This window comes from Pezoporus occidentalis, unplaced genomic scaffold, assembly GCF_034315485.1.
Source record: "Pezoporus occidentalis ecotype Australia unplaced genomic scaffold, CSIRO_AGI_Poc_V1 ctg165, whole genome shotgun sequence".
NCBI lineage: Eukaryota > Metazoa > Chordata > Aves > Psittaciformes > Psittacidae > Pezoporus > Pezoporus occidentalis.
In genome coordinates this window covers 607,100-632,816 of record NW_026913477.1, presented here as the reverse complement: position 1 = coordinate 632,816, position 25,717 = coordinate 607,100, and the positions used below count along the sequence as shown (strand labels likewise).

Sequence of the window (25,717 nt, the reverse complement as noted above, 5' to 3'; positions counted from 1 at the left end):
AGGGGGCTGGAACTGGGTGATCCTTAAGGTCCCTTCCAATCCAAACCATTCTAGGATTCTATGAAACACAAGAAGGTGGCTGAAGAAGCATGGCAAGAGACACACACTGGGCATGCATGCTGTAAAGGGCAGCTGGGACAGGGTAGGGACTGACATTGTGGGGCAGCCGCTAAGCACGACGAACAACACAGATCCCCAGCAGTGATACAGTGAGAGTGCTTTGCAGGGGAGGTTTCCATGAGTAACGTGAGACAACAGGCCCAATTCCTGCTCACTCCTGCTCATTGCAGCTCAACGAAATTATGCTGGTCCATTTGCCCAAAAAAAAAAAAAGGGCTCAGATAAAGCGTAATCTCGTCATTGCAGACAGTAATATGGAAGTTACCTGCAACAGGTCTGAATCTCAGACATAAAAGAAGTACTAGAGTAACATATAAAATACCTAATGTGTTCCAGTGGTAAGTCTATCAGTAAAAAATGCTGTTGGGAACAGAACTTCAGGAAAAATCTCACCCTACTGATTCTTTTCAGTGAAGCTGCAGCTGAAAACAACATCTGGGTAGCAAGTTTAAACACGGTGGATCTGCTGTGCTCCTGTTCTCACAGCCATCATACTCTGCTCAAGCTACAAGCTTTTATCCCGGTTCAAAAGGAGCATGTGATCTTACTTGCTACCTTATTGAGCTGTCATAGAAGCAAGGTGCTTATCCTAGTCACTGCTGCTATTGTCAGTGCTGTTTTATCAGAATCATCCAGTTGTTTCTCCTCTAGAAGAATGACCCATACAGATGTTTCTATAACTTGTAATAATTTCAGAGATATGTAGGTATAAGGAAAATCCTTTTTAAAGCGATGTGCTAAATTATAAATGCTCGTGAATACACAAACAGATCTATCACAGTTTTTCAGGAAACATTTTTTTCTTTATGGGCTGAAGTTGCAAAATTTCCACCAAACAAAAGGATTCTTCCCGAGCTTTGAGTGCACAGCATTACGCAGAAACCTTCACACTGTCTTGCCCATAGGTTGGCTGACAACTGAAAACTCCAGGGAAGCCTGACAGGTTTCCTGCCTTGTACAGGTGGCTGCCTTCCCAGCCAGTTTGAACAGCAGTAAGCTGAAGTAAGCTGTTTGATCACTGAGAAGCAACAGGCTAGCTAATTCTCACCCAGTCTAAACTGGGAAATGAAGACCAGATTCTCCAGTCTCTAGCAGCAGCTATCACATCCCACTGCAGTCTGGTTGATGTGAGGTGCAAGGGGCAGAGGAATAAGGCATCCCAGGTCTGTCCCAGTAGGACACCCTTAATGAACATGAGAGATGTCCTGAGTCAACACCAGACTTTGAGGCTTTAACAGAATAAATGGCTATAAAACCATTCACAAGCTCAAACACACAGAGAAGCTTTTTGCATGATGCAGCAGGATGGTGAGCTACAAAAAGTCTTAGTAGGAGACACCTAAGGACAAAATATTCTTAACTGGATTAAGCACTTCAGGACTACATTTAGCTAAGTGCTTTTTGTCTTGTTATGAGCCAGAGCTAAATATAGTAACCAGAAGACTTAAGAATAGTTTCATAAGGGTTGTATACACTTCTCAGCCAGATAAGGCACTTAGCACTACTGACAGCGGTGTGTCTGCATGTTAAGAGTATTTTAAATAGCTCCAGATGAAATCTCTTTGACCTTAACTGTATTAACCAGAGGGATCAAAATTTATTTATTGCCTCCTGAAAATCCTCTCGTGCAACACTTAGAGAGAAGGATTCCTGAACACCATGGGCAGGTGAAGAGAGAGGACGCTTGTCAGTGCTGCGCTTTGTTTTTCACCCCACCTACAAGAGGCAAGGATCAGCTTCCTCACAAAGAAATGCACATCCATCACTGCTTAATGCCTTGTGCAATGGGAAAAGACTTTTTCTTCCCTGGTATGGGGAGTCTCAAAAAACACTCATAACATTTTAGGGACAAGCTATACTTCCGACTTTTCAAATATCACAGATTTGAAGTTGTTTCCAGGGTTACAGAAAGGGTAATACAGTATGACAGGCTTAACAAGACAAATGGACTTGACACATGGCTAATAGTAATAGTGCTACCTGCAATATCCTGGCACATTTTTTACTGAAGAGAGAATAAGAAAGGGAAATTATTACTTTCTTTTTTTCCAGAATTGCCTGACTTCAGGAGCAACCTAAACCTGCAGCTTTTGACTAAAGACAATGTTTATTTATTGGCTTGCTGCAAATCATTATAATATTAATATTACCTTAGGATAACTCTTAATGTAGCATCACATTAGTAAGAATTATCCCCTGAAACCAAGAGGTCCTATGAATGCTTCATTATAGGTTCAATTTTAAGTATTTGGTTATGTCACTGATGGCAAGGCAAAGATCACTTTATGAATGTAATGCTGCACAACTGTTTGTGGCCATCAACAAATAAAGCTTTCATTGGTCACCTAAAAAGGGTCCCTGAATACAGCTGATTTGATTGGTTTTCCCAACTATAGCCACTGGTCTAATCAAAAATATTCTCTATGCATAAAAACTTTGTTGTGCTTGTATTTAAATTTTCCTAACATTTTGCATTTGAGCAGTGTACAGCAGTTAGGGAGTCTTCAAAGCTACACTGTAGAAAATAATTTCACTATGGAAATGTACCGTGCTAATAATTTCCACAGATTTTACATGCAATGAATTCATCAGAGAGCCCTCAATTACAAGATGCAGGACTTTGTGGCACAATGCAGTCATAAATAAGAGAGTTAATGCGTTCTCCAGCAATACGGTTTATATGCCAATATGCGGATGTTTCATTCTTCTTGAGGCAATAGGAGAGCATGACTCTGGTTGACAGCTAAACACTGATTTAATTTTTAAAAGGCAGAATTTAACCTCTTCAGTAAAGTGCTACTGATTCAATTACAAGATGCTAATGGAAATGACATTTGAAAAACCAAACAGTGCCACTGCATCCTTGGGGCTGCTTAGCACAGAAGGGATCACCACCCCTGTTCAGGCACAGGAGCACTGAAGTCCTGCTGCCTGTGCTGTGCCACCCGCTGCTGAGCCATTCACCCAGAGCATGGAGGAAAGCCACAGGAGCAGCTCCCACAACCCTCCGCTGCAAAAGTCCGTCTCTTACACTGAGCAGCCACCACTGCAGCACAGCTCAGCATGAAACCATAACACAGAAATGCAAAGACTGAAACATGCAAAGGAGTTGCATCTGCTTTCTTAGTCTTTTTCTGCTTGCATTTCACCCTCTCCTTTCCTTGCCCTGCCTTGCCTTCTGTTGTTCTTCACTCTTTCCTGCTCTTCTTTGGCTTATCCCCCTCGCTTAACATCCATTGGTTTGCAGTTCAGAGAATTGGATCTTTCTTGAATGTGGTTTCTTTCCACCTTGTTGTTTCTTATGTCATCTGCCTTCACTTTTCCATTGCCTTTTCTTCTATGTGTTCGTCACTTTCCCTTTCTCAAAGTGAAAAAACCTGTTACATGATCTCAGTATTGACAATCAGTCAGCCATTTACTTGTGGGAACTCTTGGCTTGTCCAGGCCTGAGGCATGCATGACTGCCAAACTCTATTTGAGGACACACTATCTTAGGCATCATGCTGGTCGGGATCAGATGAGTGTCTTCAACACAGCCGGCTCCCACACCCCCTTGGTCCAGGCCCAGGAGCACTAGGTCCTGTCCTGCCTGATAGTTCCTAATTTCAGCTTCAGATCCTCTGGAAGAACTGGGATCCCCCCTCAGTTCAGTGGTGGAGCTGCGCAGCTCCATCTCTTACAGAAACACCAACCTACATCTCTGCTGAGGGAAATGGTCCAGCACAGCACACTTGTCTGTGGCAGCTGACACTCCTGCACTCTTTGGGGCTTGACTGTACCTATATTTTCACACAGCATCTGCTTATTGGAACATGGGTAACGATGGTGAGTGAACCAAATAGTCCTTTTCTGTTAATCTGTCAGAAGTGGACTTTTTGTGCCACTACTGTGACTATTGCATTGCGATGCACTCACTTACCTACAGCATACTCTCCCCTGGTTTATTGAGCTCTAAATTTCACTTGTTACCTGTGACAGATTTATGACTGCATTCATTATAGCAGTTAACAGCATCAAGACAGAAGCTAAGAGATACCCAAAGAAAATAGATTATGGAAAACAATTACACCACAAAAAAGGCTGTATCAGAACACTGTGACTCAGCACAGAAATGTAATATGAAAGAACCAGGAAGGAACAATGGTGTGTTGGTTTTCTTGTTGGGTTGTTGTTTTGGTTTATTTGGTTCTTTGTTGTTTTTTTTTTTTTTTAACCAGCACTTGTTGCTTTCTGGCAAAGAAAAGGAGAAAAAGGATTAAAAACTATCAGACCCTTGAAAAGATGATTACTGGAACATTTTGTTCTCTAGGATTTTTGTCAGATTCTGGAGAAAATAGCTGGCTGAGTTTGTTCTGTTCCAGCAAATTACTGAACCTTGCAGGGTAAAGACACAACAGTGTAGAATATTATTTAAAATGTCCCCAGGGTTTCTGTTACATGGGCATGCATTTAATTAATTCTATCAATTTGTCTAATAGCCCCTTAAAATTCTCAAAACATGGCAAAAGGCAGAATCGCTGATTCACAACCCTCAGCAGTACAAACCCATACGTCTGGCACAAGGAGGGTAGGACAAAACTGTATATGCAAACAACGCTGCAGACTTCTGCAGTTTTGGATGAATACATGTGTTCACTTGTAACTGTTGACTTACTACAGGACAGGTAAACGTGTGTTGCATTGTGAAATGGTATCTAACCTATCAGTACCTGACTCAGTCAGACGTAGAGCCAAAAAAATATCCTCAAATAATAACACAGTTTTCCCCCATGTAGGTGGGAGCAAAGGCTGTTGTTCTCAGTTAATATTTCAGCACAAGCTGAGCTGTGGAACTATGCCCAGGAAAGGCACACAGAGTTGAGAGCAGGCAGCAATACTGAAATCTAACAGTCAGAAGTCTTTTCAACCCAGTATTTTCAAACATTGCCAGAAAGTAAGAGCGCTCTCAAAGCTCTCCTTATGGCTGATCCTGATGGTGCACGTGCATGTGTGTGTTGGTGAGTGCACAGACACACATATATAAACACTCCTCGCAAAGAAACACTGAGAGCAGTTTCTACCGAGGAAAGCAGCGGCGACATTCAGGATGACTCCTGCACCACTCACCTCCTGCTGATGGAAGTTAAGGAACTGTTCCTGCTGGGTGCACGCGAAGGGAAGGTGAGCAGAGCTCCCTCTCTCATGCCTCAGGCCACTTTCTATCATATTCACTTCTCTGGCAAATCACAAAGGATGGGGTGTGTGTGTGTGGGAAGGTTAACCCAATAAATTTCAGCAATGAAAAGAGTGGCTTAACAAGTGAAAAACACCTCCCAAAGCTATTGATTCTGCAGCTTAAACAATAGGGACAGCAAGCGATCATAACCCCACTGCTGAAATCCTGGCTAATTTCAGGGTTTCATTAGAATAGCTTTGACACTACCAGAGCAAACAGCTTGGAACTAAAAGAAACCAACACTCTCTGCTGACTTGACGGCATTAGCTTCTGTGCTATGGAGTGGGTGCTGGGAACCCTGACACCCAGTGCGTGGTTTTCAGGGACCACCAGCGGGAGCTTCTCCTTGGGTGGTGCTGTGTGTTACTCCCACCAAGAGGACATAGCTTTCATCAGCTGTATTTATGGCATTAAGTGAGGTCATCGGGTCCTTTTTCAGTTTTGGATTTTGTTTTGGCAACTATGTAGACACTAGGACATCAAAGCAGTGGTTTTGGATGTGTTACCCTGAAATCCCTTTTGTAATTCCTTTTCTACATACTATAGATGAAACTCATCCCAAGCAGACAGCTACATAAAGTTTAAGTGCCATTAAACTACCTACTTTTATGCCCTATGCTCTCCCTGTGCACAGAATAAATGTAATTGTTAGACAAGAAAGAAAATCAGCTAATTAAACTAAATACCTTCTTCTCTAATTTTCTCAGCAAAAGAACATCCCAGTAACTACCAGTTCATTGAAAGAGGCAATAGTAGCATTCATGTCCTTAGCTGTTCTCTTTTTCTCCTCAAACAACATTTTTTTCTTTGTTTCTTCTTTGCCTCTCTCAGTCTTGATTACAAAATGTATTTCAGTGCTTGAGAAAGGTACAGATGACGAGATGAGCACTTGTGCTTTGTGTTTGCTTGTGCTAGAGGATGAACTCACAATGCAAAACCAAACGTAAGGCTCGAGGACTGCTTGCCTTGCACAGTAAAAGCAGGGCCTTCAACTGGGTCAGAAGTAGGTCCTAGGTGGTTCCAGGACCACACTTCCTAACTACTCTGCTCCAGTAAGGAGAAAAATGCTGTGTATGACTTGGCCCATTGCCCTGTAAACGTACATCAGCTCACTTCAAAGCGCAACAGCAACCACAGTCCATCCTGGAGTCAGGATGTGCCTGTGAAAGTGATGCACACTCCTATCAGCCATGAGAGCCAGAGGAGTCTACCAACTCCCTGTCTAATGAAATCAGGACTCTTCCATCACCTCACCAGACGTTTAGCATAGCTGATCCACACCTGCACAGTAGGACTGCCCCTACATCCAGGCATGCACACACTGACTGCATGTCACACAAATCAGCCTCCTGGAGGTACCTGGTTTGCTACACCCACACTGCCCTGTCCACACTCAAAGCTATGTCCCTGGATCCCTGCTCCAGCAAATGGCAACTCAACTGTTCCTCTGCTGCTGTTGGACAACACATGGGAAGGCAGCTGGGTGGGCTGCAGCTGTACAGACAGTCTGCAGACAGCAGGCTATCCTTGGCTCTGTGATGTCCGTGCTTCCTTAGATCTGCTTGGTCCTCTACACAGTCTGGGAAGCCCTTTGGCTGGTAGAGTGGGAGGACTTAGAAGGTTTCTGGTTCAGCATCCTTTGATTTCTGCTGAACAATGTCTACTTTTTTGATGCTTTGCAAGCAGCTTGCTGTCATCCTTTCTCTCCTCAAATGCTTTTACATCAGGAAGCCTCGTTACACTCCATAAACAGCTACCCATCCCTGTTGTACAAGTGAGGAAACAGGGGCACACATTTTACTCTCTCTCAAGTGTCCCAATTTTGGGAAGCTGAATTTGAAAGTTACAGCCTAATTTTCAGTCATGCTGAAACCCAGCATAAGCACCTCCAAATAATGTACATTTTGGAAAAGCTCCACCTAAATCATTGACCCAAGGTCACACAGCACAGTTAAGAAGTGAATCCAGATGTCCCAATGATTAGCTCTGTCTATTGGCATTTAGTCAAGTCTTCCCTCCTACAATAAGCTTCCTGAAGCATCTAATACTATAGTCTAAGAACTCCCTTAAATACACAGCACTGATAAGAACTAAGTTTCAAATGAAGGAGGGGAAAAAAAACCAGTTCATTGTTTTTTTTCCTCAACTGAGCACTGGCTGACCAATGGAAGGGCAGCTCAGAATCATTTGATCTCAAATGTCTTCATATAAATATAAAAATTAAAATAAGGAAGATTCTTCTCCTATTTCAAACAATATATGAAGAAAAAAAAATTCTGCCTCAGTAACTCTAGACCTGAGTAATTTAATCTGCTCTCTGTTGCAATCTGTTTTCCATGTGTATCACCAGCCTGGAATTTCTGGAACTCAATACATAAGGAAGCTATTCAAAAAAAGGAAATACTACTACATAGGGATTAGAGATAGGTCTGAACCAGATTGAAAGCCTTCCCATACCAGAGAAGAATTCAGCTCCTTTTCCAGAGTTCAGCTTCTTGACTTCAGCCCAAATCTCAACCCCAAATTGCCAAAGCAATGAATTTTCCAGAGCCAGACCACTTCTCACCTCTGGTTCAGAGACAGAAGAAATAAGAAAACACATTGAGGAGACCTGCAGTAGTCTTGCAGCAGAAGTGGAACAGCACAAGCTCTCTGAACAGCTGAACTGACTTATGGAATAGGGTATTTCAGTTGGAAGTGACCTACAGTGATTATCTAGGCCAACTGCTGGACCATTTCAGGGCTGAAAATAAAATTAAAGCACGGTATTAAAAGCATTGCCCACATATGTCTTAAACACTGACAGGCTTGGGACATCAACCACCTCTCTAGGAAGCCTGTTGCAGTGATTGACCACCCCCCCCCCCCCAGTAAAGAAATGCTTCTTTTTGCCCAGTCTATGTAACAGACCTGTGAGAAAATGAAGAAGAGCTTTAGTAGTTAAAATTCAAAGTCTCCCATGCAAGCTTAAAGTTTTATCTACTTATCCGTGAAGTGAATATCAAAGGATTCACTGTAGCTGAGCTAACTGACCTCATTTTACGTCTTTGGCTTCATGAGTCCAAGTTCAAATGTAAAAAACTTCTTTACCTTCTTGGTGCATTTAATTCTGAAGCATCCCAGGTATAACGTGCACATAAGTCAAAAGGAATTTAAATGAAGCCCCTACATTTCGAAATCTGTCTTATCCTCATTTGGCTCCGAGAATTTCAGCTGCTTTCCTTAAATGATCTGCTCACATCTGCTCTCCAGCTGAGCCATGTTCATGCCCCACTGACCTTACACTGCCATCTCTGTAATCTTGCAGCTGAGAATAACCAGCAGTGCACCAGTAAGCGCCAAAAGCCTTTCAAGAAAGAGGAGGTAGAAAAGAATCAGCCTTTATATAACAGGGAATAGAAGGATTTCTGAGAAAAAACATTGTTTGACTAAGGTGAGTAATGGGAGCTGCATGCCTCAAGTGCCCTGGTCCAGCTCCCTCAGGCAATGGAAACTGGAGGCGTCAGCATCTTGCAGGATTACACCCTACAATGGCAGCTAGCAGGTATTTTTCTAATAGAGACCACAGCAGCATTGTTCACACTTATTTGATTCACTCATTTGCTGCTGTTCCTATTCAAACTCGGCTAATCCGATCAAGTTATTTCTTGGCCTGTGCCTTAAAGCTGAATAAGTAAACACCTTTCATAAGCTCTGAGCCCACTTGTTTCAAGTATATGATTAAGGGCTAGACTTGAGCATTATCGTGAGAAAACTCATCTCATTATTCAGAATTTCCCAAATCATTCACAGTTGTCATGAAGTGGCACTTTTCCACCCAGTGTTTTACTTCCCACATTACAAACACGTAATACAGTTGCAAAGGGTCCCAAATACCAAATATACATTTGTATTTTAGCTGTGCTAAAGAACAGCTCTGTGAGCTGAGAATAGCTCATAATGGCACCACTTGGACACTGTGATGCAAAGTTTTCTGTGGCTACCTCCTCCACAGACGTCTCTTCTTGTTTATTAAGAAGAAGACAGATGATAGTCAGCAAATGCATTTTGGACAAAGTCATTCAACGCTGTATCTGCATTAAGTAACACTAGAAGACTTATGCACCAGAAAAGATGTTGATCCAAGTGCAACTTCATTATTGTTACACCAAGGGTGGATTTGAACTATTGAAGCTTACAAATTTTTTGTAAGAAGAATTGCTCCCACTTACATTACCGGTATTGTTAATAATATCAGTGGTTTTCTTTCCTTCTTTAAAAAACCCAGCACACACACTTCTCTTTCTGTTCTCTGAAGCACTTTTAACTTGATATCCAATATTCTCTTTTGCACTATCTTGCCCCCATCACTTCTCAACTACCTCCTCAGAAGATGGCTATTTGTTTTGAGAGCTTCAGGAATAAAAGCATATTTAAACAATTAACTGCAATCATATTCACCGTTCTGCAAGGTACCATTGATATGCACTAGAAATATAATGAAAAAGCAAAACTTCCCTTCAGAAAGAAGAAAAGAGAAGATAAACATCCACAGATCCCTCTTATTACTTTGTTATTGGGTTTAGACTGCAAATATGTCAGTCAGTGGAACACTTTTGTATTAGGTCATTATTGTTTCACATATTATGCACAAAGGCCTCGTTTTGTTTTAGATAAGCTACTCACACACATCCTTTTTCCCCCCCTTTTCAGTATATTTGCATGGCCGGATGGATAATCAGCCATAATAACAAAATATGACTCAGTGTGACTGAACGTCCACTTGCTTCAGGGATTCTCTTGAAGGTTTGGTTGGGGTTTTTTTAACTATTTAAGGGCAGAAAAGATGTTTTCCTCACAGATAATGTTCATGTAAACAGATTTGAGTAAACACAGGCACTCAGGGGAAAGGGAATGGATCCAACAGCATCATGCCTTCTAAGAGGCTCTGGTCTCTTTAGCGTCTCTGCCAGTGCTGCAAAGTACACAGTCCCTTGCCACCCACTGCAGTGCATTTCTCACTGATGGCAGAGGAACAACACAGGACAGATAACTGGCCACGTCCTACAAGGATGGGCATCCCTGAAATTCAGGACATACGTTTTTTTCTGGACATCTAAATGCTGTCGCTGGATTACAATTGTGCATGCATGCAAAAGAATTTAAAACACACTTCTTTTCAGATCTGCAAGAGCCCAGTACTAAGAATCCTCCTAGAATGAGCCAAAATCAAGACTTCAATACAGCCAGTAAATTAAACACATGGGCCCATCTCTCCCAAAGGATAACTCTCCTCTACTAAGTTAATGGCAAAAGCAATGGATATTGCCATTCTCCTGAGCAATGCTGGCTATACGGATGTGGCTGACAAGGACAGTAGATCTGTACCTACAGATTTCTGTGGTCCCTCATTTTCAAGTAAGAGATTAGGCCAGCGGACAAGGGTGCAGTGTGAGATCATGTCTTACCTGGAATGGAGTTAAAAGAGCATTGAAGAGCTAGCTTGGCCCTTCATTTAGCCAGATCCACTGGCATATGCCTATTTTTTTAACCATCTGTGTAGTTCTTGGGTGAAAATGGTGGGATTTCTTTGTGCTTTCCAGAATTAGGATAAACATGAATTTATTACCTAGGGCTTTTGTGACCAAAGCACCTGAAGCCATGTGCCCACATAGTAACAACATCCACAACTGTATTTAACACAAAAAATTAAGCTGGCTAAGAAAACACACATTAAAACCAGCTGATGGAAAGAGCCATAGTGTAATGTACATTCCTAAAAAAGACATGGGTAAAAAGGGAGCTTGCTTTTGTGATAATCCAACTACATAATACCACCAAGTTCCCTGACAAACATCTACGCAGTAGCATGAAGCCAGCAGCCTAAGTTAAAAATGTCCATGACCTTTATCTGGCAGTCCCAGGTTCCTCAGAATTTCACACCATGTTTGAGAGGCAAATATCATCAGCACTCCCAACCTCCTCCTTTCCTGCACTGCTTTTGTGCATGTCTCCTAAAAATCACAAGCAAACTATACAACAGCTTAGGCAAACCTCAAGCAGGGAAAACATGCAATTAGGCAAAAGAGAAAAGCTTAATTCCTCCTTCTTTTCCTTCCTCTCCTCAGCCCTTCTGCAAGAGAAAAATTCCTACCTACTTCACAGAAATTAGTATTATACCCATCCTGATTTCACATTAAAGTTTCTTCTAATTTAATTCAGTTTTGTTTTCAAGAAGTGAAAAGTGCAAAACAAGCAAGAAATTCAAGCCATGTTGTTAATTATTGCTTACGTAGAGCCGAAGCTTCAAAGAACCAGAAGAGTTATCGCATAGCAATTGCATGACAGTGGCACAGAGCACCGAGTCCTGGCTCAGCTCCCAGCCAAGGACTATGCTTACCACCAAAGCTTGGCATCGGGTGGGCAGGTGAAAAACTGAGGCAGAGGATGGACATTTTGGTGCTGTCATCTTGCTACCAAAGCCAAAATTAATTCCTGTGCCATGAGCCTGTCCCAGTGGCAAAATCTGCAGCTTTGTGCTCATCCTATGGACAAACACTGCATGTCGTAAACCAGGATGAAGCTGCTGTGTTTACTAGGGTTAAGCAGGTTTGGGTCTCTTCAGAGGGAGCCCCTGGTTATGATCAGCGCTGTCACAAAGGGTAATCAAGTACCTAAGCTGCTTTCTTCCACACAAAAGTTTAAACGAATAAGAAATCAGGTACAGGACCACAGAATACTTCTCCTCAGCCTCAGAAGCTTGTTTACCATTGCCGTAGTAGCTGAATCGCTGAATGAAATGTTTACAACTATTCATGCAATCAAACTCATTTTCCCTAGGAAATAACTGATTAGGTATCGCACATCTGTTCCTGATGATGATTTAAGCCTGTTCTGATCCGTATCAAGACCTGACATGAATTTTAATGTCTCAGAAACAGTCATCCTTAATAGGAGGGTGACAACAAGCTACCCGGGTCTGGTGGCGATTGACTGCAATTGGGAAGTTCTGTTTCTACAGGTGAGGGATGACACAATCAACCCATGATTTTCTCCACCTCATGACCTAGGGTTTAAGAAGCCTGGCAGGAAACAGAGCAGAGCTTGACATGAAATTATCTCAAGAATTATCTTACTATCCCTGTCAAAAGTTTTTAATATCTCACAGATGTTTGCTTCCTCTATGCAGAGCAGCAATCCTGCTCCACAAGACTCTGGCATTACATGTCATCCTTCCAGCAATGTTTCCCCATCATGGCTTTTTGACTGAAGCTGCTGCGAGGAAAAACCAGCTGCTAGTAAAGCTGATTGAGACGATTCCCTAGTAAACCATGATATTCATGTCAGAAAAGACACAAAAATGAATTCCACATTTTTGCTCAAAAAATAGCTGGTTTATGGGTAAACAGTCAATCAAAATGCACTGTTAGAGGGAAAAATTTAATGTTTAGTTAATCTGATTTTATTCACCCAGCAATCCTCTTTTCCACAGAACATCTATCATGAGAACTTACATAAAAAAGCTTTGCAGTAAGCATTTATTGCAATGGCTCCAAACTCCATACTCCTCATTTCTGCAAGGGAGAAATCTTTGTCTCTCTCAGGTCAACTGCAAAGCTCTGCAATGTTGTGTCAAAAGATACTGATGACAAAAGAGATGATTTGTACTACTGCTCCTTCTGGTACTGTGCATCCACGGAGATAACACTGCTTCCCAGGCTCTGACAAGAGCAACAAGATCAGAAGAAAACTTCTGGCAACACCTATGAGCACTACAGATTTTACTCCAAAGGCAAGGAACCAAATAAAAACAACTGAAGAAAATGAACATTTGCCTGCTAAGGACCTTGTAGAGCTGTATATCAAACATAAAGTCTATGTAAGTGTCTGAACAGTAATCTCTAGAACAGTCAGGAAAGCTTCATGAAAGTAGATTTCAAACACAATCCAAAGAAGATTAAACTGACAATTCACCTCTCATAGGACTTCTACACATCATAAACAGGCATTATGCCTTCTATGTAAAGCAGCTCATTATCTGATTTATTCACTGATATCTCTTCTTATTCAAACAATTCAAACTGGACTATGTTAGAAAATCCCAGAATAGTTTTCTCATAGCACTGCAGCTTTTGAGATGATGATGATTTATATTTATAAAATTTTACTTACCATGCAATCAAATCCATGTTAATGTAATGCACTATCTCTAAGGACAATTTAAAGAAAGATGCTATTCCAGCTGGATCACTTACTAATATTCATATGCTTTACTTCCAAAAAAATCAAAATAGAGAAGTTGTTCTTCTTTGCACTAGTCCTTTTTTTCCATCCCTCAGGTGAAAACAGATATTCTGCTCTAGTCACAACAGCCTATTACCAACAAACTAACCAGTCTAACACTCTAGATCTTGATAGCTCTACTAGCTCCCTTTCTAACTATGAATATATCCAAGATGAGGAATTCAGCTCCAGATTTGAAATATGTGCCCTGGATAAAACAAAGTCCTGGTTCAGCCTCATTTCTTGTTTCCAAATGCTTCAGTGACAACTTTAGTCCACTGCATTTATTCTTCTCCCATTGTAGACAATTGGGTTGGAACTTGATGATCTTAAGGTCCTTTCCAACCCTAACTAGTCTATGATTCTATGATTCAATGATTCTATATCAGGAGTCAACCAAGTCCTGCCTTTTTAACACACAGGACTCAACACACACTTAATACATCACTTACTAGAATTTGACTGGAAACAGTTTGATCAGAATGGATATTTTGAATTCACTGTAAATCATGCCAGCATACATTTCACTCAGAGACAGGACAAACAGGTTTACAGCCAAACTTCCTCAGCAAGGGGTGTAACCCTCCCCAGTTATTACAGCCTTTGTAATTGCTGCGTTTGCTGTGACAATCCAACAGTGGACCAAACACACAGCATCCTTCTCTGTACATAAAAACATGTTTGCAGTTTGTGCAGTAGAGCCTTAAACAGCCTAAACCCAAGGGCTGACTCCCAGGGACATTTATTTTTCTGCTTGGCTCTTCTGTTTGGCACTGAGAGGTCCTCGCTGTGCAGAACATAATGGAAGTTGAACCTTTGCCTTCATCAGGGCCAGGGTTTCATCTCATCCCCTTCAGATAAAGCCTCTGCATTGCTTGAAAACCTTCCTATCATGTTGTCTTGTCTGTGCAAAATAATTAGTGGCAATGGGAGCTATTGCCAACTCATCTATTGTTCATTTATTTACCAAAAAAAAAATGGTTTATTTAGTATGTTGCTTATGCTCAAAACTTTATTGTCCTGAAGCTACGTGCCACACTGTGCTGGGAGTCAAACAACATTAAAGTAGGCTGAGCCCAGAAGAGAACAAACAAACCTTATTAATTTAATTTAAGCATGTGTATGTGTGTGTTTGTGGGCTGAACAGATGAAGCAAGAGAGATTAGCACTTTTATGGATATGATTCCTGCCATTGCTACATACTCAGAAATCTTGCCTAAGCTTGGGCTGTTTGTAAACAAGAATAAACACACCTACGAATATCTTTGTATTTATCTATTAGTCAATCAATCTGCCTATAGCTGACATTCAACAAAGCACCTCACACTGATATGTAGATTAACTATAGGTGAGAGGGAACACTAATTGTAGGGGACAGAGACCCAGTGTTCATATCTGCTGAGCCATGACAGTGCTGTTGGGAACAGAGGAGTTTGCTTAAATCCCTGCCCAGAGCCAGGGCACAGTGCAGGTGCCAGCTGCAGGTACAACACAGCTATCAGCCGAGCCCAGCATACTCAGTGTAAAATTCCGTGTTTCTGTTCCATGCAAAAGGTCTCTGAGAAGCAGTCCAGCAGGACTGAGGTCCCAGAAGCTGATGGAGGGTGATGTGCAGGGTGGCACAGCCCTCCATGCCATGTAAGCAGTGGCACAGGAAACACCAAGCCTTTTGCTTTCCCTGCCTGCTCAGGATCCCTGGCTGTTAGGGACCCAGTGGGAGGGTGGCATAGCTGTCCCCATTCCATGTGCTCTACAAAGCTCAGGCAGCACTAGTGTTCAAGGCAGTTATCAGCCACTGACACCTCTTCAAACATATCCAGAACATGCACATCACTAGCAAACCACCCTATGCTCATCAACCACCAGCGACAGAAGGTCGCTTCCAACTGCTCGTGTTTGAGCGTGTATCAGTCCTCCAGAATTACTGCTCCAAGGCTTTGCTCTGCCTCCCTCCCTCCCTCCTAAGCAAAGATATATTTTACAGTGTTCTCCGTAATGTTTAACAAGCCTCCTGGTTACTGCAGTGTTATGCATGTTATGCACTAAAGAAATGACAGGAAATTAATCAATTATACAATTGTGTTTGCCTAAGAATACAAATTGCAGTCTCATGATTCGATGTGTTTCAACAGCTCCATGGAGTTTGGTTAACACGCTTCCTCACTACCATCTCAATATTATTCTCATCTGCACTGTCATTTTTCCATATTTCAATTTCTCTGTACAGGCAGCTTAGCAGGTACGTGATCGCTGCTTCAGGCTAACTCAAGCTGTTTTCCTTTTTGCCTGCCTGCTTGCTTTCTATCATTTTTTTTCCTTATCTCTTTTTTTTTTTTTTGCAATAAGATGCACATTATACGTTCAACTTTCCTATAACAACATAATGGTTTTAAAGGTACTAATCCATCCTTAATGGTCAGCAATCACTTCTTTATTCTAGAGGTTACCCTGCACAATTTGCTCTGAACAGCACCTAAGCAGAGCTGATTTTAAGTCCAGTTTTGCAACTTGTATCAGGTCTAAAGGGAACACCAACCCCAACATTCCAGTCTTGGAAAATGACACTATTAATGACACTATTACTTTGTGACATCCCTTCAATCTGCTGAGATGCACCAGGAACCCCAGAACACATCCTCACATTGTACAACAAACTTATGATACACATCAGAAGCATGAAAGATTAAACTGCATTGTGACACAGAAAAGGGCAGGTGAAGAACACTGCTGGTACTGCGCAGCATGAACTCAAAGTTCATGAAACAACAGTAGCAACAGATCCCAGAAAACATACTATGAAGTGCAGCATGGTTACGGGCAACACAACCTGAAGGAAAAAATGTGTCTCTGGCCCCAGATCTGACTAACAGGTTAAAAACCAGGGAGTGTACCAGAAAAAAACTGCAGGCAACTGTGCCCATCTACTGCTACAGGGAGTCTCTGCAGTGCACACTTCCAATGTCTAGTGCTTGAGAGGAAGGCAAAGTTTGCAGAGAAGGAGATCCAAATCTGCAGCAACAGGGAAAACTCATTCTTGCTTTGGGTCCCACGAAAACAGCACAAGCCTTGATTTATGGGGTTAATAGTGCAAACAAAACCAGGTCCGCTCTCCTTTCAACCTTACATTAAAAATATGACTATAGTGGAGACCAAAGGACTAACTCTGCAAACTTAATTTCCTATCTCTAGGAACATTAATTTAATTGTACAATCTCTTTCATGAGATTATCAAGATCTATCTCAAAACCATCCTAATTGAAAGACTATTACACAACTCCAATCCTTAGGTAGCTAGATGCTTTCTTCTAATTTCCCATCCAAATTTATTCATGGATGACTTTCAGACAATTTGATTTTGTGCAGATGCTATCTTTTGACTTAGTTTTTCTGCCTTCTCGGTATTCAGTCCTGACTGTGTGTAAAAACACCTACTGTAACCTGTTCTTTCATTTATTCATCTGGCCAGAGCTCTTTAACCTCACTTCATACAATAGAAGGTCCATTTGTATAACCACACCTCTAGCCCTCCTACTGCTGTAATTTTAACATTTTCTTGACTGGCATGTCCAGGGCTATGCAACATGCCAATGGGCTACTCCATGAGCAACAGAAAGCCCTTGTGCCAACACTCTCTATGATGATTTGTACAATGATACCACACTTTCCTGAATCTGTCATATTGTTTTCCTTTGATATCCAAGGATGTCATTGGTCTCTTTCACAGCTGTATCTCACTGCTTGCTTGCAGGTATCTCCTGACCAGCCAGTGCATCCACATCTCTCCCTGCTGTCATGGACAGTTGACCGGCTCCTATTTCACACTGGAAGTTCTTGTTACTGGTCTCCACAATTAAAACTATGCATGACTTTGCACTCAGCACTATTAAATGTCATTTTATTTCTATCGCTCCGATCAACAGTCATCTAAATTCCTTTTGTATGATATCTGATCCTCCTCCTTACCGACAATACCTCCCACCTTTGTGTCACCCTGCATAGCTCCTGGGCACACACCCACATCCTACCCACAGGTCAGAGTGGCTCCATTCAGCAGAGCCTGGTCCCAAGGGAGAAACAGCACTAATCTGTTTCCATCTCAGTGACTTTCTTTGAATACCTCTCTCCATTCAGACAATTTTATTTACATGCCACTGTTGCATCTTTTCCTTAGCCAGCTCCTTTTGCACCTTTCAATTCTTGTATTGAATCACCATCTTTATTTTAAGCAATAATGTCCTGTGTGCATGGTATCAAATGCTTGGCCTTAGATAAATTATATTCCTGCCCTACCCCACCTAAATAATCTGCTATACAAAAAAGATGGTAGATTAGTCTAGCACAATCCATCTATGATAAAAATCTTCTTGTAATTTACCCTGCTTCCTCATTATTTCCATGTCTAATTATTCTTCCTTACGAAATACATCATGAGACACTGTGTACTACTGCATTCAAACCAGCAGGGCCTATACTTCCCTGCATTGCCTCTTTATTTTTGAGACTGCACTGGGACTCCATGTACAGGACACAAATGCTTCCCTCTTCTGCAGCTGAAGAGCCCTGGGAGAACCTTCTGCAATCCCTGCAAGCCTTGTGCCACTGCTTTCAGTATTCCAGGACTGGGATTACTGGCAGTTCTCATTTGTCTTCCTAAGATATTTATGTTTTGCTTGTTTTCTTAGTTTTTGTTTTTTTTTTTTTAACTTTGCTATGAATAGCTTTCAGTCTTCTGCAGGTTTGTTAGTAATTACACTCTGTTCCAGATTCTACAGAAGGTTCTGCTTTCATGAGAAAGTTGTGTCATTATTTAGAGACATCAGTTCTCCTTTCAGTTTAGGTACATCTAATTTCAGTTCTGTGTACCTTGACTAAGCGCAGGTTTTGGTTGCACCCAAATAAGTTCATTTGAACCAAAATAAGAATGTCTTTACATGAGGTCACATCAGGTTAATCAAATCACTTTAAAAACAGACTTAAACTGAATTGGCATAATCTCCCCATGTAGACAAGGCCAAAGCCAATAATGGAATATGAAGTAGGTCAAAGTCCCTCACTGTACACACCTTTGCAGTCTGACTGAATCTGCTGATTCTGAGGCCGAGCAGATGTGCAGCCAGTAAGCCCAGCTGTGCACAGAGCACTTGCCGAGTCCTCACCACTACCTCAAACTCACCTAAAACCTGGGCTCAAGTGAGACTGGAGAAATAATAAAGAGGGTTTTGCAGGGCTTCTGTCCAGGGGAACTGTTCAGCATACAGGCCACAGGGCAAGAATTTGCACAACCCTTTGTGCACCAAAAGTAAGGGAAAGAAGGGAAATCGCCTACCCTGGGCAGCAGAACAGGACAGACATGACACAGCTGCAGGCAGGTGAGCCCCACCGGCTGTGGCTGTGCTAATGGGCACGGGGTGATGTGGGGCACACCAAGCAGAGCCTGGCCTTAGGTGAACAAAGTGATATCAAAGAAAAACGGTGTCATCCATGTTGAAACAAATAAATGCAGTTTTTGCACCTGCCTGATTTCATTAACAGATATTTGGAACTGAAGTGATACAATGGTGTACCATTTTAGTTCTACCAGCAAAGGCTGGTCTGCGCAATTTTGTTTTTTACAGGTTTTACTATTTTGGTTAAAGCCACTAGAATCCATAACTGCTCCAGAACAAGCCTGCATTCAGTTGTTCTGGTATAGGCACACAGCTTATTCCCCCAGTACTGAAGGATTGAGCTACGTTGGCAGTAAAACATTTTTATTATTACATGTGAATCTTGGGAGGTTGCATAATTTAGGGCAAACCACTGCAACTTCTGTGCATAGATGAGCCTGAGCTCCAAATTAAATAAATCTAAATATCTATTAGACTGGTATCTCTATTAAGTTACCAATTTTTGATATTACTAATGAGCAGAAGTTGGATTCAACATCAGTATCTCTGACATGTAATGCTGCTCCCACCACCATGAGACTTTAATTACAAACTACTCATTTGCTAATTTTAATCTTTAACCCTGTGCTATTTTTGAGTGTGTCTTAAACCAGCAAAATAATTTAACACAGACATAGTCTGAGTGGCTAAAACACAGGAACCATCACATACCATTACATGCCAAATTTCACTGAAGCTTGCAGCTTATCAATCAAAACATCTCAAACCAATTTTACTTTTCCCTCTAGATCAAGTAACTAATCCACAGCTCTGAATGCACAGAATAAAGGAGCAGCAAGCAACCACTCCTAAAGCCATTTACATTTTTCCTAGTACATCTTCCACAAAAAATCTAGAGATTCAGTAGCAAATATGTTTAGCCCAAGAGACAGAATGCCCCCCTTCCACACAAACTTCCACTTTTGGCTCCGCTCCTGAGCCTGCTCTCCTCACTCATGCTCGCTGCCTGTCAGAACTTCATTAGCCACAGAGCCCCTAGTGCTGTTGTTGCGGTGCATCACTGCACAGGGTGCTGCGCTCCTCCACTGACACGCTGCTTTACTCTGATTAACACATTACAGGAAAATTACCTTTTTAAATATACAAGATCTAGAAAACCCCAAATCCAAACGTATTTTTCTGACTGGATAACTATGGTGAGGCATTGCAGCATAGGAAGCTTATAAAAATGACACAAAATCACAACCCAAACAGCACACACTGGAGTCTGTTCAGTACAAGGGGTTCACATTGCATACTCCTGGCATTATCTGCTGCTTCAAAGAACCTATGAGGAGCGTAAAACCTACGTATCAAACCCATGAAAAGCTAGCTGTCTCTTTAAGGCAAATACCCATTTCCAGAGCCAGGGATTAGGGAGAAGCAATCCAGCATAAGGGGAGCACCATCATTCTGCCTAAAAATGACATTTCCCCATCTATATACCAGAACATCTTATCTCATCAGCTAAATCAGCGCCACTGCTTTCACTGCACACGACAAAATAAACTTGGGTTAATAAATAACACTGTCTTCCCGGGTGGTACTGCACCTCACAGCAGGTAGAGCATGGGACATCTTCACAGCTTTGATTTCAGGTACACCATCTCCAGGTTCTACTCCCCTGCTGAAGAAGACAACTTCATGGAGGGATCTGTTAGCACTCAGGTGCTGGTTCTGCTCCCCCAGAAAGGACTGTTGTGCCGGACTCCAAAATCCACTGGGAAGAGACTGGCTCTGCGGATGGCTCGGGAGCCTCCTGCTTTTAGGGACTGTGGCATTTCACAAAGACAAGTTCTTATAACACCTCGGTTATGAATCACACAGGGCTCAGTTTTGACTCGTGCTTCCAGTGCCAGCTACCCAGATCAATCAGTTTGCAATTTCTGCCATTAAGAGCCAAGTCTTGGAGTTACCATTCACAAATACACAACTGAAACAGACGAGGGACTTTCAAAGCCTCCGTAATTCCCCGCTTATAGTGTAAACGGTGTGTAAAATCAAATGACACAATAACCGCGGTGGCAAAAGTAACTTTGCAACCTGGATTTGAGATGCTATCTCTAGACGCAAGACTGTGCGGAGGTTTTTCCTTGCCGCGTTTTCAGACGAACGCGTTCCCAGAACGACAGAACTTCCAGCCAGAACGAGAAAACGGCACTCAGGCCCATGTTAGCCTACAGAAAACCGGGTTCCCCCCACCCAAGCACCCCGCAGCCCTCAGCTGTGCCCAGTCTCCGGCTATTCCCGAGCCGGTCCGTACCCACGGGGCCGGGGCGTGCCGGTGCCGGTCCCCGCTTGGCTCCGCACCGACCGATCCCCGCGCAGCCCGGGTTCGGTTTTTGGGGGGGATCAGAAGACTCAATTCGCGGCCGCACGTTTCCCTCTCCAAAACTTAACCGGGACCGTGCCGGGGGTGCTGGGCGATGGCAGGTCTGAGTGAAGGGTGCTGCGCCCCCGGCCCTGCAGCGCGGGCTCCCCGCGGACTGCGAATGACGGACCCCCACCCCCCCAAACTCCGCCGGGTTCCGCGGGGCCGTACGTACCGCCTAGGAGGATGCGCGTCCCGGAGCCGCTCTCAGTGCCATGCCCAGACACAGCGCGGTGCCCCCCCGGCCGCCGGGGTTACCGCCCGCCCCGGGATCCCGCTGCCCAGAGGAGACATGGCAGGAGCGCGGGCAGGGCAAGGGGCCGGGCTGGCACGGGCCGGGTGGGGGTGCCGGGGAGCGCGGCGGGACTTGTGAAACTCGGCTCCGGCAGCGGCCGGTTGTGTAACGCGCGGCGGGCTGAGCCCGTCCTCCCGGCACTGCACAGGCGCGCTCCTCCCACACCCCCCCCCCCCGCCCCGCCGACAGCGGCAGCCGCCGGCAGCCTGCAGCGCGGCCCGGGCATCGCTCCCCCCGCCCCGGTGGAGCTCGGGGAGGGAACGCGAGCAGGGCGTGGGCGGAGGGCGCGCAGAACGCGCGCAGAACCGGCGCAGGACGCGCGCCCGCAGCCCGGGCAGGGCAGGTGGCGCGGGGAGCTGCGGTGCCGTGCCCCGGGAGGGGCCGGACCAAAGTAGGTCATAGCCACCGCTCCGCGGGCACCGGCATCACCGGCGACACCGGCACCGAGCCGCGGAGCCCAGCGGGACCGGCTGTCATGTCCCGCACCTCCCCAGCTTTTCCCGGGCGCTCTACGGAGCGCGGTCCCGGCTGCCCAGTGGTCAGGCGCCAGTGCTCCCGTTTTTAACCTGCCCCGGTAAGGCACCACAACCTTCCTGCTCTCCCCACGAGGCGCTCGGCACAAATTCCATGCCCGACATGAGCAGTGCGTTGCCGGGATTAGTCATCCCATGCCATGAGTCACTGATTTAACATTTGCTGTTTCCTTCCTCACACGACTTCATTTTTTTCTTCCCTTTCTCTACTGTAATCATTTTCCCTCCTCTCCAGGGACAGCGGGTTGCTCTGTCCCCAGTTCCCACCAAGGAATGCCCAAGCTCCGGGTGGACACAGGTTCACCCTTCCATCAGGTACTGCTAATGGCTGAGGGTGAAATTCATACTTCCCGGGTTTCTGGAAGCAGTAGATACCAAAAGCTGTGGCATCAAGCTGGTCTCTAGCCTCCTCCTTCCTCTCCTCAAGGCACCGCCAAGGGGACGGAGGGTGGGGGTGGGAGGAATGATCAGCGCTCGCTGGGGAACGCGTGTTCGTGGCGGGGTTGGGGTGTCCTGGGAAGCGTGGGACTGGGGGCATCGCTTGGGTCCCTGACCCAGGCCCTGGGCCGCTGCAGGCAGCTGCATCAGGTAACCCCCTTCCAAACCCACATGCTCTCCTTACTTACAAGTTAGAGGGGTTTTGGTGGGTAGTTTTTGCCCAGCCAAAATTCCTGTTCCTCTCCCAGCCCTCAGCCAGTACCCCAGAGCACAGCACGGGGGACAAAAGCAGAACCAAAAAGGGGACAGAGGACAAAAGGCTTTTCTATGAGGTTTTTAATATAAACCTGATGCCACTGAGGAAAGAGAAGTGATGTTGTTACAGCAATAACCCTGAGGAACATCAGCTGTTACTGATGAAGGCAAGAGAGAGGGTACCTTTGCATGCAGTTAGTATTTCTTATTTTCTTTCTTACTGGAGACAAAGTAAATAGCATGGTTGAGCTGACTGCCACAAGTGGCAAATCCCATTTTCCCACCTAGAGCACGTATTGGAAGCATGCAGCCTTGTCACATGAAACACAGCAACCCTGCCCTTATTCATGTGGGAAAAATCCTTCTTGCCCTCTTACAGGCAAAGTACAAACAGGGATCAAATGCAGCATTTCTGGCTTTTTTTCACTTGAGTTCAGGTGGGTCTCTGCAGCCTGCAGTGCAGCCCTGTCACCCGAGTCACTGAGAGGATGCCATTGACCATGTAGGTGAGCCGGCAGGTATACATCTGGGGGATTAGATCAGGAATAAAGGTAACACCACACTCTGCAGCTGAGACCCTTCAGATCCAGCACCCACAGATGAGTGCTGTGGGCAGCACAGGCAGGATGTGACTCCATAGGGGCTGGGCTGGGGCAGGTTGCCCTGGAAGCACCAAATGCCGCAGCCATTGCCCCAGGTTGCACTGGCAGCTGGCTGGGTTTTCTGGCACTGCCACCAGGTCTCACCTGGGACACTTCCACAGCCACCCCTTGTCCCATGAGCCTGACAGGCACAGCAAATAGCATCAGCACTCTCTTCTACTAAAGCAAAACACTCAGAAATGCCACTTCATGTGTCAACTGCACTTCAAACTGTGTCTTAGTGACAGTTTTTTCAACCAACTCCCCTGCAGCCCCAGGCAGGTGGAGACGCCAGGCTGAGAATGCAGGGGCTATTCCTCCTATAGCAATGCTGGAAGAGTTTCCATGTAAGTTGCTTTAATTATCTCCTTTGGAAGAACAAACTCTCCACTAAAATTCTTCCAAAAGTTAAAAAAGAACAGGGATGCAGACACTTCTGCCACAACAAAATTCACACGTTGCTCAGCAAGCTGTGGCCTTGGGCAGCTTTGGCTGTACTCGGCGGTGGTTGGCATAGCCTCAGATTTGTTTATATTATTAGCTTTTAACAATGCTGTGCTGCAAAGACATGCCAGAAGCAATAAACCCAAGAGAGAACTGGTTTGAGCCAGAGAATAAGAACAGCAAAGAATATAACACTATCTCTATATAGATCTATACATATCTATCTGAAACAGTCTGTCCCTACTGGACTCACTCGGTGAACTGCAGAATCCTGCAGCCTGGCAGGCACTATTAAGGAGTAACAATTAAACGAAGAAATAGACGGATAGCTTAGGCTGTATTTTGCAGAATCACACTCCCATGCACAATCTTTCATCCAGAGCAAAGGGTTGCCCAAACTAGTCTTTAAATGACATACGGCAAAAATTCATAGCCAGGAAATGTTTGCATTGTGCAGTGCAAAGCCATGAACGAGCCCCGGTACAGGATCAGACATCTCAGCCTCGTCTCAAATTCAGCATGACATTCTTGCTTTTCACACAGCAGTAACCGCGAGGCTTGGGATGACAAAACAAAAGGAAAGAGAAGAACAGAACCATAGGATCAGCTAGGTTGGAAAAGACCTTTAAGGTCAAGTCCAACCATTACCCCATGACTGCCAAGCCTACCACTAAGGGCCTCATCTGCAGGGTTTCTGTACACTTCCAAGGATGGTGACTCCATCACTGCCCTGGGCAGCCTGTTCCAATGCCTGAACACCCTTGTGGGAAGAATTTTTTTCCAATCTCTTGTGTAAACCTCCCCTGCACAGCTTGAGGCTGTTACCGCTTGTCATAGAATCATAGAATATTTAGGGTTGGAAAGGACCTTAAGATCATCTGTTTCCAACCCCCCTGCCATGGGCAGGGACACCTCACACTAAACCATGTCACCCAAGGCTCTGTCCAACCTGGCCTTGAACACCGCCAGGGATGGAGCATTCACAGCTTCCCTGGGCAACCCATTCCAGTGCTTCTCACTTGTCACTCTGGAGAAGAGACTGACCCCCACCTCAGTAGAACTTCCTTTCAGGCAGTTGTAGAGTGATAAAGTCCCCCTGAGCCTCCTCTTCTCCAGGTCTAACAACCCCAGTTCCCCTCAGTCCTCATCAGACTTGTGCTCCAGACCCTTCACCAGCTAGAAACAACAAAGTGGAAAACCCACCCTTACTGGTCCTATGTAGGTTTCACTATGGCTCTGGGATGTGGCAACAAGAGGAGGGTTGCAGTGGTGGAGCCCACCCGGCTCCCACCATGGAGGCGCGCAGGAGAGGCGGTGGGAGCCCCATTCCCAATGCTGTCCATGGCAGTGACACAGCATTGATTGTGCTGGTGGGATGGCACAACGGGGTTGCCTTGACACTGTGTCATGTAAAGATTTTGAACTGCCTCTGCATTAGTCATCCTCTATTCACTTTAATTGTGCCTGATAAACAGGGCCATTTCACCTTTGTGTTCTAGTCTACGCACTTATCTTGCATGTTTATATCACCCAAGAGACTTTCAGTCTTTTGCTGTAGCCTTGGTGTAGCAGAGGAGCGAGCAGGCACTGCCATCACAACCTGCTGGTGTTCTCATCCCTTTCCTTGCTACCCTTTCAGACCTCAGTGTGGAGATCTCCGTAGGTCCTTGATCCTGGCACTAAAAGTGTTCAGGCAGAGGTATGTTAATGCATGGGA

At 44.4% G+C, this 25,717-nt stretch overlaps 1 protein-coding gene across 7 annotated transcripts in view; it reads right to left on the bottom strand.

The window, feature by feature from the left end:
* The window catches only part of PASD1 (PAS domain containing repressor 1), a 95,095-nt gene that overhangs the window by 28,772 nt on the left and 40,606 nt on the right, over positions 1-25,717 (bottom strand). For 4 of the 7 annotated variants that reach the window (XM_062613284.1, XM_062613277.1, XM_062613283.1 and 1 more), the window contains exon 1: positions 21,570-21,839. The exons of 1 other annotated variant lie outside the window; for it this stretch is intronic. The gene's annotated coding sequence lies outside the window, so the exon portion shown is untranslated. Of the gene's footprint in view, positions 1-7,792; positions 7,952-8,159; positions 8,195-21,569; positions 21,840-25,717 lie in introns of those variants that run through there. 2 more of the 7 variants (XM_062613278.1, XM_062613279.1) reach the window with 2 other exon arrangements.